A 14,928-nucleotide genomic window follows, 5' to 3' on the forward strand; every position below is an offset into this window, starting at 1 on the left:
TCTTGGCTTTCCATGCCTGAAATACTCTCATGGGCATTTCAGCCAGATCCACATGCCTTAAGGGCTGATTATGAGGCCAGAGTGCTGTTTAGGACATTTGCCATTCTATGGGTCTGCTGTGTATCTCACTTCCAATGTTGGATCATTCTCTCCCTTTTTGATTCTATCAGCTAGTATTTGCAGACACTATTCTTGTTTATGTGATCCCTTTGGTTCTTAGTCCTATCATTATGATCAATTGTGAACAGAAAATGATCACTGGGACTAGTGAGATGGCATTGGTACATGCCACCTTGATGGGATTGAATTTGAATCCCCTGGTATGTTTCTAACTCTACCGTTTGAGGTAAGTCAGCTTGAGCATGTCCCGAATTGCACATCTCTTCCCTCTCTTATTCCCACTCTTACATTTAACAGTGATCACTTTTCAGTTAAGTTTCAGCACTTAAGAAGAATTGTGTATTGATTACAGTTTCCAACCAAAAGTATTAAGTAGAACAAACAAAAAAATACTAAGAGGGATAACATATTAAGCTGTTCATCAACAGTCAGGGTAAGGGCTGATCAAGTCACCGTTTCTCATAGTGTTCATTTCACTTTAACAGGTTTCCTTGTGGTGCTCAGTTAGTTGTCACCTATCAAGGAGAACAAGTGGTATTTTCCCTTTGGGATTGGCTTATTTCATTCAACATAATGTTTTCCAAATTCCTAACAGGGATCACTTTTCAGTTAAAATTTAAACACCTAAGAATAATTGTGTGTTAATTACAGAGTTCAACCAATGGTACTAGAACAAAAAAAAAAATACTAAAATGGATAAAGTATTACATTGTACATCAACAGTCAGGACAAGAGCTGATCAAGTCTTGATTTCTTTCATGACCCACTGTTCATTCAGGTGCATTTTGTTTAGTTTCCATGTGTTTGCATATGATCTACAGATTATTGAATTGTTAATTTCTAACTTCATTGCATTGTAGGCAATGACAATACATGGAATGATTTTGATTTTTTTGAATTTGTTGAGACTTGCTTTATAAAATACCATATGGCCTATCTAGAGAAAATTCCATGAGCTTTTGATTAGAATGTGTATTCTGCCAGTGTGGAATGAAAAGTTCTGTAGATATTAGGTCCTCTTGGTCCATAGTGCTGATTATATTATTTCTTTCTGATTTTTTGAATCTGTCCATTGATGAATGTAGGGTGTTGAAGTCACCCATTACTATTGGATTGAAGTCTATGTCCCCATTTAGATCCACTGACATTCCTTTTAAATAGTCGGGCACCTGGTAATTTGGTGCATCTACATTTATGATAGTCACATCTTTTTGTTGAATCAATCCTTACATAGTGCCCTTCTTCATTTCTTTTGGCATTTTTTGTGTTAAAGCCTCTTTTGTGAGAAATAGGATGGCTACACCTGCCCATTTTTGCTTTCCATTAGCATGGAATATCTTTCCATCCTTTCACTTTTGGTCTGCAGGTATCATTGTCTGTGATATGCGTATCTTGTAGACAGCAAATAGGTGGGTCAGGTTTTTTAATCTATTCAGATAGTCTGCATCTTATCTGGAGAGTTGAGGCCATTTACGCTCAACTGACTATTGATAAGTAACAATTCGGTCATACCATTTTTCCATAAATATTCCTATTTTTTACTTTGGATTTCTTTTGTATTTTACTCAGCAGTTTTCTGACATCACATTCTTTCATAATGATGGCTACTTCTGTGTTTTTGTGTGTAGCAAATCATTAAGAATCATTTGTAAGACTGGACAAGTGGTGACAAATCATATCAATTTCTGTTTGCTGTGGAAGGTGTCTATTTCACCTTTATTCATAAATTCAGTCATGTATCTCATCAAATACCTCTCCATATACAAAATTTTATCTACAAAATGTCCCTGTAAATTAGTTGAATCTTAGTTAAATTGTTAGTTCATAGAATATGTGCATTGTGCATTTACAACAGTGATAGTTGTTCATATTGCATATAGGACTCTTTGTAACATTAAATACTATTAGTATCTATGTAAAGGAGCTTTTCTTTGAATTCATTCTTGCCTATAAAAATCTTTTTGGAATTATTTTTCAGGTTTGTATGGTACATATGGCATCTATTTCTTTAAAATATTATTTCTCTGATTATTTTTATACTAACACCTCTTCATGTTTAGTGTACATATATTTTCCATATTAGTTTCCTGTTTGTAACACTATATCCATTTTTGATGGATTGGTTGGATTTCTTTCTTTAAAAAAATTATTTCAGAAATGCAGTGAATACCTCCTTTGTGCAAATCACTGTTTCAGGTTGTTATGAAACAGCAGCAAAGAAGATGAAGTCCCTTTCCTTATAGAGTTAAAATTCTGCTAGGGAGACAGAAAATGATAGGGTAAAGAGGTGAAACAGGAAGTAAAATTACAAGTCCTGTGGATTAATTGGCAAAGAATATTTCATGGATAGGAAACATCAAATTAATGTATTTGGAATGGAGGCATGTATGATCTTTCCAAGAACACTGCAGATTAATATGAAGGACATGCTTGTGGAGGACAATCATCACAAATTATTTCAGAAAAGTACCCGGGTCTTAGATTCTGTAGGATTATGCTGGACATGGTAATGACGCTGAATATTATTTTAAGTGTACCTAGAAATCACTGATGGCTTTATTTGTTTTCACATGAAACAAATGATCTAGATTATTAATTCACAACAGAGAGTGACTTTCTCAGCCTGGAATATTGGGTAGTACCTAGAGACATTTGTTTTTATAAGTTTTACAAATAAATAAGAACAAATATCATTTAGGTAGATCATATTTATGGTTAAATATACTATAATATAAGAAATCTCCACAAGTAATTATCTAGCACTAAATGTTAATAATGATAAAGGTCAGAAGTTTGATCTAATCCTATAGCAACCTAAAAATAATGTATTCATTTAGGGTATTATCTATTAGAGTGTGACAATTGCTCATTTGCTACCTATTTCTATTATGCATCTTTCATTGGTTGATCTCTAGATACATGTTTTATATACATAGGTATCATTCAACCTATGTGGGAAAAAAACGAAAACTACACAGTGATTTTTGATTCACTGACAGTATTTTTGAATGTCATCATCTCTTCCATAATGTGGGTGGTTGTTATTTTCTCTTAGAAACTATCTTGTCTTTTGTTTCAGTAGTTTTATTGTATTTCTCCTGTAATCTCTGCAGTTGTTTTTTTTTTTTTTCTCATATAGGAATACACTCACTCACATATACATGCCCATCTGCGTATCTACAGTCCCTACATATGGCCATCTGAATCAGTGGACATTGGAGTAGACAGTGACACAGCTTTTCTGTGACAACTGCATTAATGATTCAGGATCTTCCTTGTTGAGCCCATCTTTGACTATGTGTGTGGGCTTCTTAACCCTTCCATGGAACCTACAAAACATCTTTTATCTCCTTTTGCCACCTCTTCAATTCCTAAATATTGATTTTTTTCTGTATAATCATTACTATTATGAGAAATGTTGTTGAGAAAACATGCTCATATAAAGTCATCATGACACATAAGGCCATTAGGACAGAATATATCTATTACAAACAATTTAACTAACCCAAGTCTGCCAGAGCTCTCAGCCTTGAAAAATGATTATCTTGCTGCACAGAGATAAACAGCATCCTCGAAGGATAGCTCCACTCTGGTTGACACTGTTGGATGTGGGGCAACATGATTAAATATGAGAAATGGGTAGTACTTAAAAGTAATTTTCTTGCCACAAGAATCCACGTATGAAAATGATCTTTGATAATTTAATTATGATTTTATATTTTTAAAAATATTGATTTTTATAAAAAAGTGAAGTCAGGAATTGTTTAGTTTAGAATCATGAAAAATTTTGAAAATTATTACTCTTTTTATACTTCTATGTATCTATGCAACTATTGTTCACTCACAAATGTGGTAAGAGGTGGAAGTTTAAGTTATCATGTATCTAATTAAACATTGATTACATAAGCTAGTGAATTTAGTCATGCAAATAAAATTAAATGGATACATTCATGTTATATGAAACTTCACAGAAGTGCAAGCCTTCATTGAACTGGCAGTGTTTTTCCTAGATGAAGAGCTAATATAAAGAATGCTTGGTCATTGACTCTTAACATTTCACTGTGTCTAATATAATCTGTATGTTTCTATTGTTCTAAAAAGTATGTCAGATCTCTTTCATAGTTGACTGGTAGTGATGAGGTTGTGTTGTGTTTTGAGTTTGTTTGCTTATTTGTAAATTGATGCTTCAATGGGAGCTTCTTAGTAGCAAAGGTATTTAGAGGCCTGGAGATTCATTTCTAATTAATATACTGATTTCCATATGGGTCATACATGTTTAATCTGAATTATGTAGGGGTCATTCTATAAAATTCAAATGAATTTTTAAAGTGCATAATAAATACTCGTATTCATCAAATATAAAGAAATTTTAGTAAGATCAAAGCAATTTAGACCAACAGTCCTAGAGGAAAGCCATGACATATTGCATATCTGTATTTCAACTGATTATATGAGTTATGTATGCTTATAATGACACTAAAAATTAAAAATGAAATGATATTATCTTTAAGGAATTTTCCTATTGCCAGTGGAAAGGGTAAATTCTATAACCATGTAAAAGGAACTTTAAGAAGGTAGTAGACACTAGAGAAAACTAAAAACTTAGAGAATCTTTCTATCTACCCACAGAAGACTACTCTTTCAGAAAGACATGTAAATGCTCATGACCACAAGAGCCCAAGGAGGATGGATCATTTGTTGACCAACTATGCAAATTCATTCACGAGAACTACACTAAGCTTTTCTCTCATTGAACCTTTGAATATGACTTTATCTCCTTAAAAATTAGTCTAGAGACCCATAAACTGCAATGACAAGTATATTTTGACATATAGCATCCAAATGAAACTCAGAGAGTACAACCTCATAAACACTCCCATCAGAAAGGTAATGATGGGGGAGGGGTGGCAGCAACATCGTTCAGCAGGTTAAACTGCAACCTGGATGCCCACATCCCTCATGGGCACTACTTCCTGGTCCCCAGATGCTCCAGTTTGGATCCAGCTCCCTGCTAATATGCCTGGGAAAGCAAAGGAGGATGGCCCAAGTACTTGGGTCTCTGCACCAATGTGAGAGACCTAGATGAAGCTCCTGGCTCCTGGCCTGGGCATGGACCAGCACCAGCCATTGCAGTCATTTGGGGAGTGAACCAGTGATTGAAATCTCTCTCCCTCTCCCTCTCCCTCTCCCTCTCCCTCTCCCTCTCCCTCTCCCTCTCCCTCTCCCTCTCCCTCTCCCTCTCCCTCTCCCTCTCCCTCTCCCTCTTCCCATCTGTATGTGTGTGTTTGTAACTCTGCCTTTCTAATAAATTATATAAGCCTGTAGTAGTCACTATTGATAGAGAATTCGAAATCTCACCAAGAAAGTTTGCTGGATACCCTTAGCTTGAGGGTAAGGAAGTTCCTTTGGTTAGGTCCATCTTTTGCTTCTTGTGAAGCCTTAACCACTTTACATTTTATTTCAAATTTCCATAAAGCTTCTTTTTTTGATGTTATGGAATATTCTTTGCTGTTGTCCCCCTGGGTGACTGTGAGAGGGGCAATGGGAAATGTTCCCTTCTCTGTTTACATATTATTTACATTAATATTATTGTCCCAAATTAGCTATGTGTCAATGTATAATAACGGAAGTACAGAGAAATAAGTATTTCTCCATGTAGGTCAAAAGGAAGGTAGTGAATATTTATTGAACAGTAATTTAATATACCATATCAAACAGAAAAGTGTTAAACAGAATATCATAAGGGTCTCGGGGCTGACAGGAGGAATGAATATCTAGACGTTATAAAGACTCACTGAATTAAAAGGTGAACAAATCCCGCATTCAGTGATGTCACAGTTAATAATCATGATTAAGTGCATTATGAAGTTCAGAAATTAGTCATCCCTTATTGGCAGTGCAGTAGGCATCATAGAAATAAGGCAACCTGAATCAAACCAATTGTGTAAACTTGCATAATTTATGTACTAATTTATGACTAGTCTGTGTTTTATTATATAGGAATAAATAGTGTCCAAGTTTACATGGTACTGCAAATGATCCCTGATTTCTCATTGTCCTATTTAGAATTTATATTGTTTAATTTTTTTGGAAAAGCGGGAGGCATTCATTATGAACCATACTTTGAACTTCAAAATATTTCTCTTTTCCCAGGCTAGTAATAACGTGTTATAAGTTTGTCTCACAATGTTGGGATGCACTGGGCCACACATTAACAAGGGTAAACATCTGATGAACTACGCTGTACTGTGTCACGAAGCTATGATGTTTGTCATATTAGGTATATTAAATGAGCTTTGAGCTTTATGATATTTTAAATTTATCATGAGATTTTCAGAGTGTAGTGCCATGGTCAATTGAGACGTATCTGTAGAGATTTTATCTGTCTACCTATCTAGACAGAATAGGAGCAAACATGTGTTTTTGTCATTATTTAAAAGTTACATTCCTCTGATTCCTACTTTCATCCCACATACATACCCTGCATTTGTTTTTTTCTCTTCCTTTAGTTAACAAAGGGGATCAGATTTCAAAGAGAATTTCTGTTAGCTTCAGTAGATGGGGTGATGCCCAGAGTTGCAGTGGTAAGAGAAAGGAAATATCATTATATGTTGAAGGACCATATAATCAGAAAAAACTAAAATTCACATAACAGTATATAAAAATGAGCATATATTGAGTTGTGATTGGGGAAATACCTCAACTACTGATCTATATTTACTGTAAATATTTATATCAATTTTAATTAACACTAGAGCAGGAGAATGAGGTAACATCTTGGAACTGTACCTATGGAATACATGAATTCTGTTCTGTTTATAGTGTTTTATTACTTCCCTTTGTAAAAAAAAAAAAAAACATAGCAAAAAAAATGGGGCTGTGGGTGGAAATTGATGCTGTGGCACAGCAGATTATGCCACTGTTTACAGGGCTGTTATCCCTTATGAGCGCAGTTTGTGTCCTGGCTGCCCCACCTCGGATCCAGCTCTATACTGCTGAGAGCAGCGGAGGGATGTCCAGGTGCTTGGGCCCCTGCACCCACATAGACACCTGGAAGAAGCTCCTGGTACCTGACTTCAGCCTGGCCCAGTTCTGGCCATTGTGGCCACTTGAGTAGTGAACCAGCTGATGAGCAGGACTGAGTTTTCAGCTCCAAAAGCACTTGCTCTCTTGCTTTCTTGCTTCTTTCCTCCTTCCCTTCCTCTCTTTCTCTACTCCTGCCCTTTAACTAAATAAACGAGTTATTTTTAAAAGTTAAAAAGGGTAAAGGACTTGTCTTTTAAACAAATGCTGAGACAACTGCACATACACATGAAAATTGAGTTTCAATGTATTTTTTAATATCATGCATAAAAACTAGTTTAAAAATGATTGGCAGGGCCAGCAATGTGCCAGCACCATATATCGCCTTTGGTTCCTGTCCTAGCTGCTCCACTTCCAATCCAGCTCTCTGCTATTGGCCTGGGAAAAGCAATGGAAGATGGACCAAGTACTTGATCCCCTGCCACACATGTGGGAGAACTGGATGAAGTTCCTGGCTCCTGGCTGGCCTGGCCCAGCCCTGGACATTGCAGCTGGCCTGGGAGTGAACCAATGGTTGGAAGATTCTCTCTCTCTCTCTCTATCTCTCTCTTTCTCTTTCTCTCTCTCTCTCTCTCTCTCTCTCTCTCTCTGTGTGTGTGTGTGTGTGTGTGTGTCTAACTTTCAAATAAATAGAATCTAAAAAAAAAGTTGTATCCTAAATGTACGAGATAACAGCAATGGAAATCTTAGTAGAAAATAGGTATCATGTTCGTGATCTGGGCATAGGTGATTTTTTTTTTAGCTATGGCACTGAAAGAACAAGCATGATATAAATACTAGGTAAATTGAATAACGTTGTAATGAGAACAAAATGTGCCTCTTATACCATTAGAAAGTGAAAAGACAACCAACTAAATGTGAGAAAACATTTACAAAGTGTATATATCTAGAAAGAGACTTATCTCTCTTCTGAAGACTTTTAAAGCCAAAAATACAAAACACGACTCCCTCCCTCCCTCCCTCCCTCTTCCTTCCTTCCTTCCTTCCTCCCTCCCTCCCTCCCTCCCTCCCTCCCTCCCTCCCTTTCTTTCTTTCATTCTTTCATTCTTTCTTTTTTGACAGGTAGAGTTATAGACAGTGAGAGAGAGAGACAGAGAGAAAGGTCTTCCTTCCGTTGGTTCACCTCCCAGGTGGCTGCTAAGACCGGCGCTGCTCTGATCCGAAGCCAGGAGCCAGGTGCTTCCTCCAGGTCTCCCATGCAAGTGCAGAGCCCAAGCACATGGACCATCCTCCACTGCCTTCCTGGGCCACAGCAAAGAGCCGGAATGGAAGAGGAGCAACCTGAACAGAATCCGGCACCCCAACTGGGACTGGAACCTGGGTTGCTGGTGCTTCAGGTAGAGGATTAGCCTAGTGAGTCGCCGTGCAGGCCTCAGCACAGTTTTCTTTGCAGCAATGAGAATGCACTGTTTGATTGGCTCTCTCTTCCTCTCTTCTTCTTTCTCTTTCTGCCTCTAATAATAAATTTATGAGCAAAATACCATATCTTTGATATTTTTAAATTTTTATGAAAATTATGCATCATAAATTTCACTCACTCGTTTTTGTGAGTACAATGCAGTGATTTTTTTGGAAATATATATAGTTTCACCACTATCAAAACAATGCAGTTTTAGAAAATTTCCATTACTCACCCAAATCTTAAGACACTATTTTCAGTCAAACCACACTTTTCTGTGAGCCTCAGGCTAGTGAAATTTTGCTTTCTGAATAAATAAATTTGTCATCCATAGATATTGCATTTAAATGAAATTATACATTGCATAGCTTGGTTGTACATTTGTGTATGTATTTGAAACATTTATTTAACTTAGCATAATGTCTGATGTTCATCTACATTGTAGCTTTTATAGATATTTAATTCCTTTTTATTGCTGAATATTATTCCATTGTATCCATGTTCTACATTTTCCTTATCCATTCTCATTTTGATGCATATTTAGATTGTTTTCAGTTTTGGCTTCAGTAAAAAATGCCATGAACATTCCCATTGAATCTTTGTGAGGATTTTATTTTAAGCTTCATTAGGTTTTTGTTAGTGAAATTGCTGAGTTTTGTGTGTATTTCTATGCAACTTAGTAAGAACTGTCAAAATGTATTCATAATGATGGTGGTTATAGTATGTCCTCACCTTCACCTTCAATTTTTGCTGGTTTCTGTCTTTGCAGCCAGTTTGTATACCATATTATTTATGAGTTTTGTTAGTTTTTAAGTTTCAATTGTAACTGATATATGAAAATATTTTATGGGGTATCCTGTGATGTTTTAGTACAAATATACATTGTATAATGTCCAAATCTGGATAAATAAATAAATGTAAATGTACATCTCTTTAAACATTTATTACTTTTTATGGTGAAACCAGTGAAAATTCTCTATGGTTTTGACTTTTGTTACTCTAATGAACAGTTATTCTAAAAATCTTTTCATATTCCTTTCAGACATATGTATTCCTTGTTTTATGAAATATATATTAAATATTTTACTTATTTTTAATTATGTTGTTTGCTATTGCCTTATCAGTATTTTTTGTATACTTTGAATACCAATCTCATAAGATACATGGTTTGCAAATATTTTCTTCTCAATGTATGAATTACATTTTTACTTTTGTTATTTATCATTTTACATGTAATTTTACTGAAGTCCAATTTGTCTTTTTTATGATTCATGCTTTTGGGGTTGTACTTAAATATTTATTTTTCTAAACTCCAATTTATGTTTACGAAGATATCCTCCTATACAAATTACTTTTAGTTTTTAGTTTTGGTGCTTAAATTTAGAATAGTAATCCATTTTGAATTAATATACATGCATATTGTGATTTAAAAATATATTTTTATTTCTTTTTCATTTCAGCAACATTTGTTGAAAAGACTGTTCATTCTTACTAAATTGTATTGAAGTTTTATTTATTCATTTGAGAGACAAGATTATATTGATTCACTCCTTAAAAAGCTGTGATGATTTGGGCTGGGCCAGGGCAAATCCAAGAGTCCTGAACTCCATCTGGGTCTCCCACATGGAAAGCAGAGTCCCAAGCACTTGGGCCATCCTTGACTGCCTTCCCAGATGCACTATGCAGGGAGTTAATTTGGAAGTGGTGCAGTGGATCCCAAACCTGGCCCACATGGGTGGCAGAGACCTAACTACTTGAGCCATCATTTTCAATAACTGGAAGCTGCAGTGGAAAGTGGAGCTGGAATGTAACCTGAGCCCTTCTATATGTAATGCAGCTATCCAAAATGATGTCTTAATCTCTGCACCAAATATTCACTTTTGTGGCATGGATTTCAAGTGTTTACATCACAATAAACGTATCTTTTCACTCCATTTTCCATGAACTTGATTGCCCAAGTATATACATATGTGTATACTGAATTTATTTTTATATTCTGAGACATATATATAGGTATTTTAAAAATACAATTATATTTATGTTTTTAGAGGTTATATCGTGAGGTTGAATGCTCTTTTTTATTTTTTATTTAGTAAATATAAATTTCCAAAGTACAGTTAATGGATTACAATGGGTCCCCCCCTCATAATTTCCCTCCCACTCACACCCCTCCCAACTCCCGCTCCCTCTCCCATTCCATTCACATCAAGATTCATTTTCAATTCTCTTTATATACAGAATATCGATTTAGTATGTATTAAGTAAAGATTTCATCAGTTTGCACCCACATAGAAACACAAAGTGTAAAATACTGTTTCAGTACTAGTTATAGCATTACTTCACATTGGACAACACACTAAAGACAGATCCCACATGAGAAGTAAGTACACAGTGACTCCTGTTGTTGACTTAACAATTTGACACTCTTGTTTATGACGTCATTAAACTCCCTAGGTTCTAGTCATGAGTTGTCAAGGCTATGGAAGCCTTTTGAGTTCACTGACTTCGATCTTATCCCAACAGGGTCATAGTCAAAGTAGAAGTTCTCTCCTCCCTTCAGAGAAAGGTACCTCCTTCTTTGATGGCCCTGTTCTTTCCACTGGGATCTCACTCACAGAGATCTTTCATTTAGGTCTTTTTTTTTTTTTTTTTTTCCCCAGAGTGTCTTGGCTTTCCATGCCTAAAATACTCTCATGGGCTCTTCAGCCATATCCAAATGCCTTAAGGGCTGATTCTGAAGCCAGAGTGCTATTTAGGACATCTGCCATTCTATGAGTCTGCTGTATATCCCGCTTCCCATGATGGATCGATCGTTCTCTTCCTTTTTGATTCTATCAGTTAGTATTAGCAGACACTAGTCTTGTTTGTGTGATCCCTTTGACTCTTATACCTATCAGTGTGATCAATTGTAAACTGAATTATGATCACTTGGACTAGTGAGATGGCATTGGTACATGCAACCATGATGGGATTGTATTGGGATCCCCTGGCACGATTCTAACTCCACCATTTGGGGCAAGTCCAATTGAGCATGTCTCAAATTAAACATCTCCTCCCTCTCTTATGCCCACTCTTATATTTAACAGGAATCACTTTTCAGTTAAAATGTAAACACCTAAGAGTAATTGTGTGTTAATCACAGAGTTCAACCAATAGTACTAGAACAAAACAAAGAGAAAATACTAAAATGGATAAAGTATTACATTGTCCATCAACAGTCAGGACAAGAGCTGATCAAGTCACTGTTTCTCATAGTGTCTATTTCACTTCCACAGGTTTCCCCTTTGGTGCTCAGTTAGTTGTTGCATTAATGTGCAGACAGCTTGTTTGTTTGCCAATTTCATTTCCTTTGGGTAAATTCCAAGGAGTGGGATGGCTGGGTTGAATGGTAGGGTTATTTTCAGGTTTCTGAGGAATCTCCAGACTGACTTCCATAGTGGCTTAAGCAGTTTGCATTCCCACCAACAGTGGGTTAGTGTCCCTTTTTCCCCACATCCTCTCCACCATCTATTGTTGGTAGATTTCTGAATGTGAGCCATTCTAACCGGGGTGAGGTGAAACCTCATTATGATTTTGATTTGCATTTCCCCGATTGCTAGTGATATTGAACATTTTTTCATGTGCCTGTTGGCCATTTGGATTTCCTCTTTTGTAAAATGTCTATTGAGGTCCTTGGCCCAACTATTAAGTGGGTTGTTTGTTTTGATGTTGTGGAGTTTCTTGATTTCTTTGTAGATTCTGGTTATCAACCCTCTATCTGTTGCATAGTTTGCAAATATTTTTTTCCCATTCTGTTGGTTGCCTCTTCACTTTCCTGACTGTTTCTTTTGCAGTACAGAAACTTCTCAATTTGATGCAATCTCAAATGTTAATTTTGGTTTTGTCTGCCTGTGCTTCTGGGGTCTTTTCCAAGAAGTCTTTGCCAGTACCTATATCTTACAGAGTTTCTCCAATGCTCTCTAATAATTTGATGGTGTCGGGTCATAGATTTAAGTCTTTAATCCATGTTGAGTGAATTTTTGCGTAAGGTGAAAGGTAGGGGTCTTGCTTCATGATTCTGCATGTGGAAATCCAATTTTTCCAGCACCATTTATTGAATAGACAGTCCTTACTCCAGGGATTGTTTTTGGATCCTTGATCAAATATGAGTTGGCTGTAGATGTTTGGATTGATTTCTGGTGTTTCTATTCTGTTCCATTGGTCTAACCATCAGTTTCTGTACCAGTACCATGCTGTTTTGATTACAACTGCCCTGTAGTATGTCCTGAAATCTGGTATTGTGATGCCTCCAGCTTTGTTTTTGTTGTACAAAATTGCTTTAGCTATTTGAGGTCTCCTGTGTCTCCATATGAATTTCAGCATCATTTTTTCCAGATCTGAGAAGAATGTCTTCGGTATTTTGATTGGTATTGCATTGAATCTGTAAATTGCTTTTGGGAGAATGGGCATTTTGATGATATTAATTCTTCCAATCCATGAGCATGGAAGATTTTTCCATTTTTTGGTATTCTCTTCTATTTCTTTCTCTAAGGTTTTGTAATTTTCATCATAGAGATCCTTAACGTCTTAGGTTAAGTTTATTCCAAGGTATTTGATTGTTTTTGTAGCTATTGTGAATGGGATTGATTTTAGAAGTTCTTCCTCAGCCATGGCATTGCGTGTGTATACAAAGGCTGTTGATTTTTGTGCATTGATTTTATATCCTGCTACTTTGCCAAACTCTTCTATGAGTTCCAATAGTCTCTTAGTAGAGTTCTTTGGATCCCCTAAATAAAGAATCATATCATCTGCAAAGAGGGATAGTTTGACTTCTTCCTTCCCAAATCATATCCCTTTAATTTCTTTTTCTTGCCTGATGGCTCTGGCTAAAACTTCCAGAACTATGTTGAATAGCAGTGGTGAGAGTGGGCATCCCTGTCTGGTACCAGATCTCAGTGGAAATGCTTCCAACTTTTCCCCATTATATAAGATGTTGGCCGTGGGTTTTTCATAAATTGCTTTGATTGTGTTGAGGAATGTTCCTTCCAAACCCAGTTTGCTTAGAGTTTTCATCATGAAAGGGTGTTGTATTTTATCAAATGCTTTCTCTGCATCTATTGAGATAATCATAGGGTTTTTCTTCTGCAGTCTGTTAAAATGGTTTATCACGTTGTTTTGCGACCATTGAACCATCCCTGCATGCCAGGGATAAATCCCATTTGGTCTGGGTGGATGATCTTTCTGATGTGTTGTTGCATTCTATTGGCGAGAATTTTATTGAGGATTTTTGCATCTATGTTCATCAGGGATATTGGTCTGTAATTCTCTTTCAATGCTGCATCTATTTCCGGCTTAGGAATTAGGGTGATGCTGGCTTCATAGAAAGAATTTGGGAGGATTCCCTCTTTTTCGATTGTTTTGAATAGTTTCGGAAGAATTGGAGTTAGTTCTTTAAATGTCTGGTAGAATTCAGCAGTGAATCCATCTGGTCCTGGGCTTTTCTTTGTTGGGAGGGCCTTTATTACTGTTTCAATTTCTGTCTCAGTTATGGGTCTGTTTAGGTTTTCTATGTCTTCCTGGTTCAATTTGGGTAGGTTGAATGTGTCCAGTAATCTATCCATTTCTGATAGGTTTCCTTGTTTGCTGGCATACAAGTCCTTGTAGTAATTTATGATGATTCTTTTTATTTCTGTGGTGTCTGTTGTTATGTTTCCTTTTTCATCTCTGATTTTATTGATTTGGGTCTTTTCTCTTCTTTTTTTAGTTAGTTGGGCTAATGGGGTGTCAATTTTGTTTACTTTTTCAAAAAACCAGCTCCTCATTTGGCTGATTTTTTGTAATTTTTTTTTGGATTCAATCCTGTTGATTTCTTCTCTGATTTTAATAATTTCTCTTCTCCTACTAGATTTGGGTCTCAATTGCTGCAGATTTTCTTGATCCTTGAGATGAATTGAAAGCTCATGTATTTGGAGACTTTCCAATTTCTTGATGTAGGCACCTATTGATATAAACTTTCCTCTTAACACTGCTTTTGCTGCGTCCCATAAGTTTTGGTATGTTGTGCTGTTATCCTCATTTACTTCCAGAAAATTTTTGATTTCTGTTTTGATTTCTTCTATGACCCATTGTTCATTCAGGAGCATGTTGTTCAATCTCCATGTGTTTGCATATGCTCTAGGGATTCCTGAGTTGCTAATTTCCAACTTCATTTCTTTATGGTCTGAGAAGCTGCATTGTATGATTCTAATTCTTTTGAATTTGCTGAGACTTGCTTTATGGCCTAGTATGTGGTCAATCCTAGAGAAGGTTCTATGTACTGCTGAGAAGAATGTAAATGCTTTATGTGT

General features: G+C 36.1%; 1 long non-coding RNA gene across 2 annotated transcripts in view; it reads left to right on the forward strand.

Annotated features, from left to right (window-relative positions):
* The window catches only part of LOC138848664 (uncharacterized), a 133,828-nt gene that overhangs the window by 60,139 nt on the left and 58,761 nt on the right, over positions 1 to 14,928 (forward strand). Inside the window, exon 3 of one of the 2 annotated variants that reach the window (XR_011386760.1) lies at positions 8,266 to 8,540. The exons of the other annotated variant lie outside the window; for it this stretch is intronic. This is a non-coding gene — a long non-coding RNA (uncharacterized lncRNA). The remainder of the gene's footprint in view (positions 1 to 8,265; positions 8,541 to 14,928) is intronic. 2 annotated transcript variants of the gene reach the window in all.

This window comes from Oryctolagus cuniculus, chromosome 2 (genome assembly GCF_964237555.1).
Source record: "Oryctolagus cuniculus chromosome 2, mOryCun1.1, whole genome shotgun sequence".
Classification (NCBI taxonomy): domain Eukaryota; kingdom Metazoa; phylum Chordata; class Mammalia; order Lagomorpha; family Leporidae; genus Oryctolagus; species Oryctolagus cuniculus.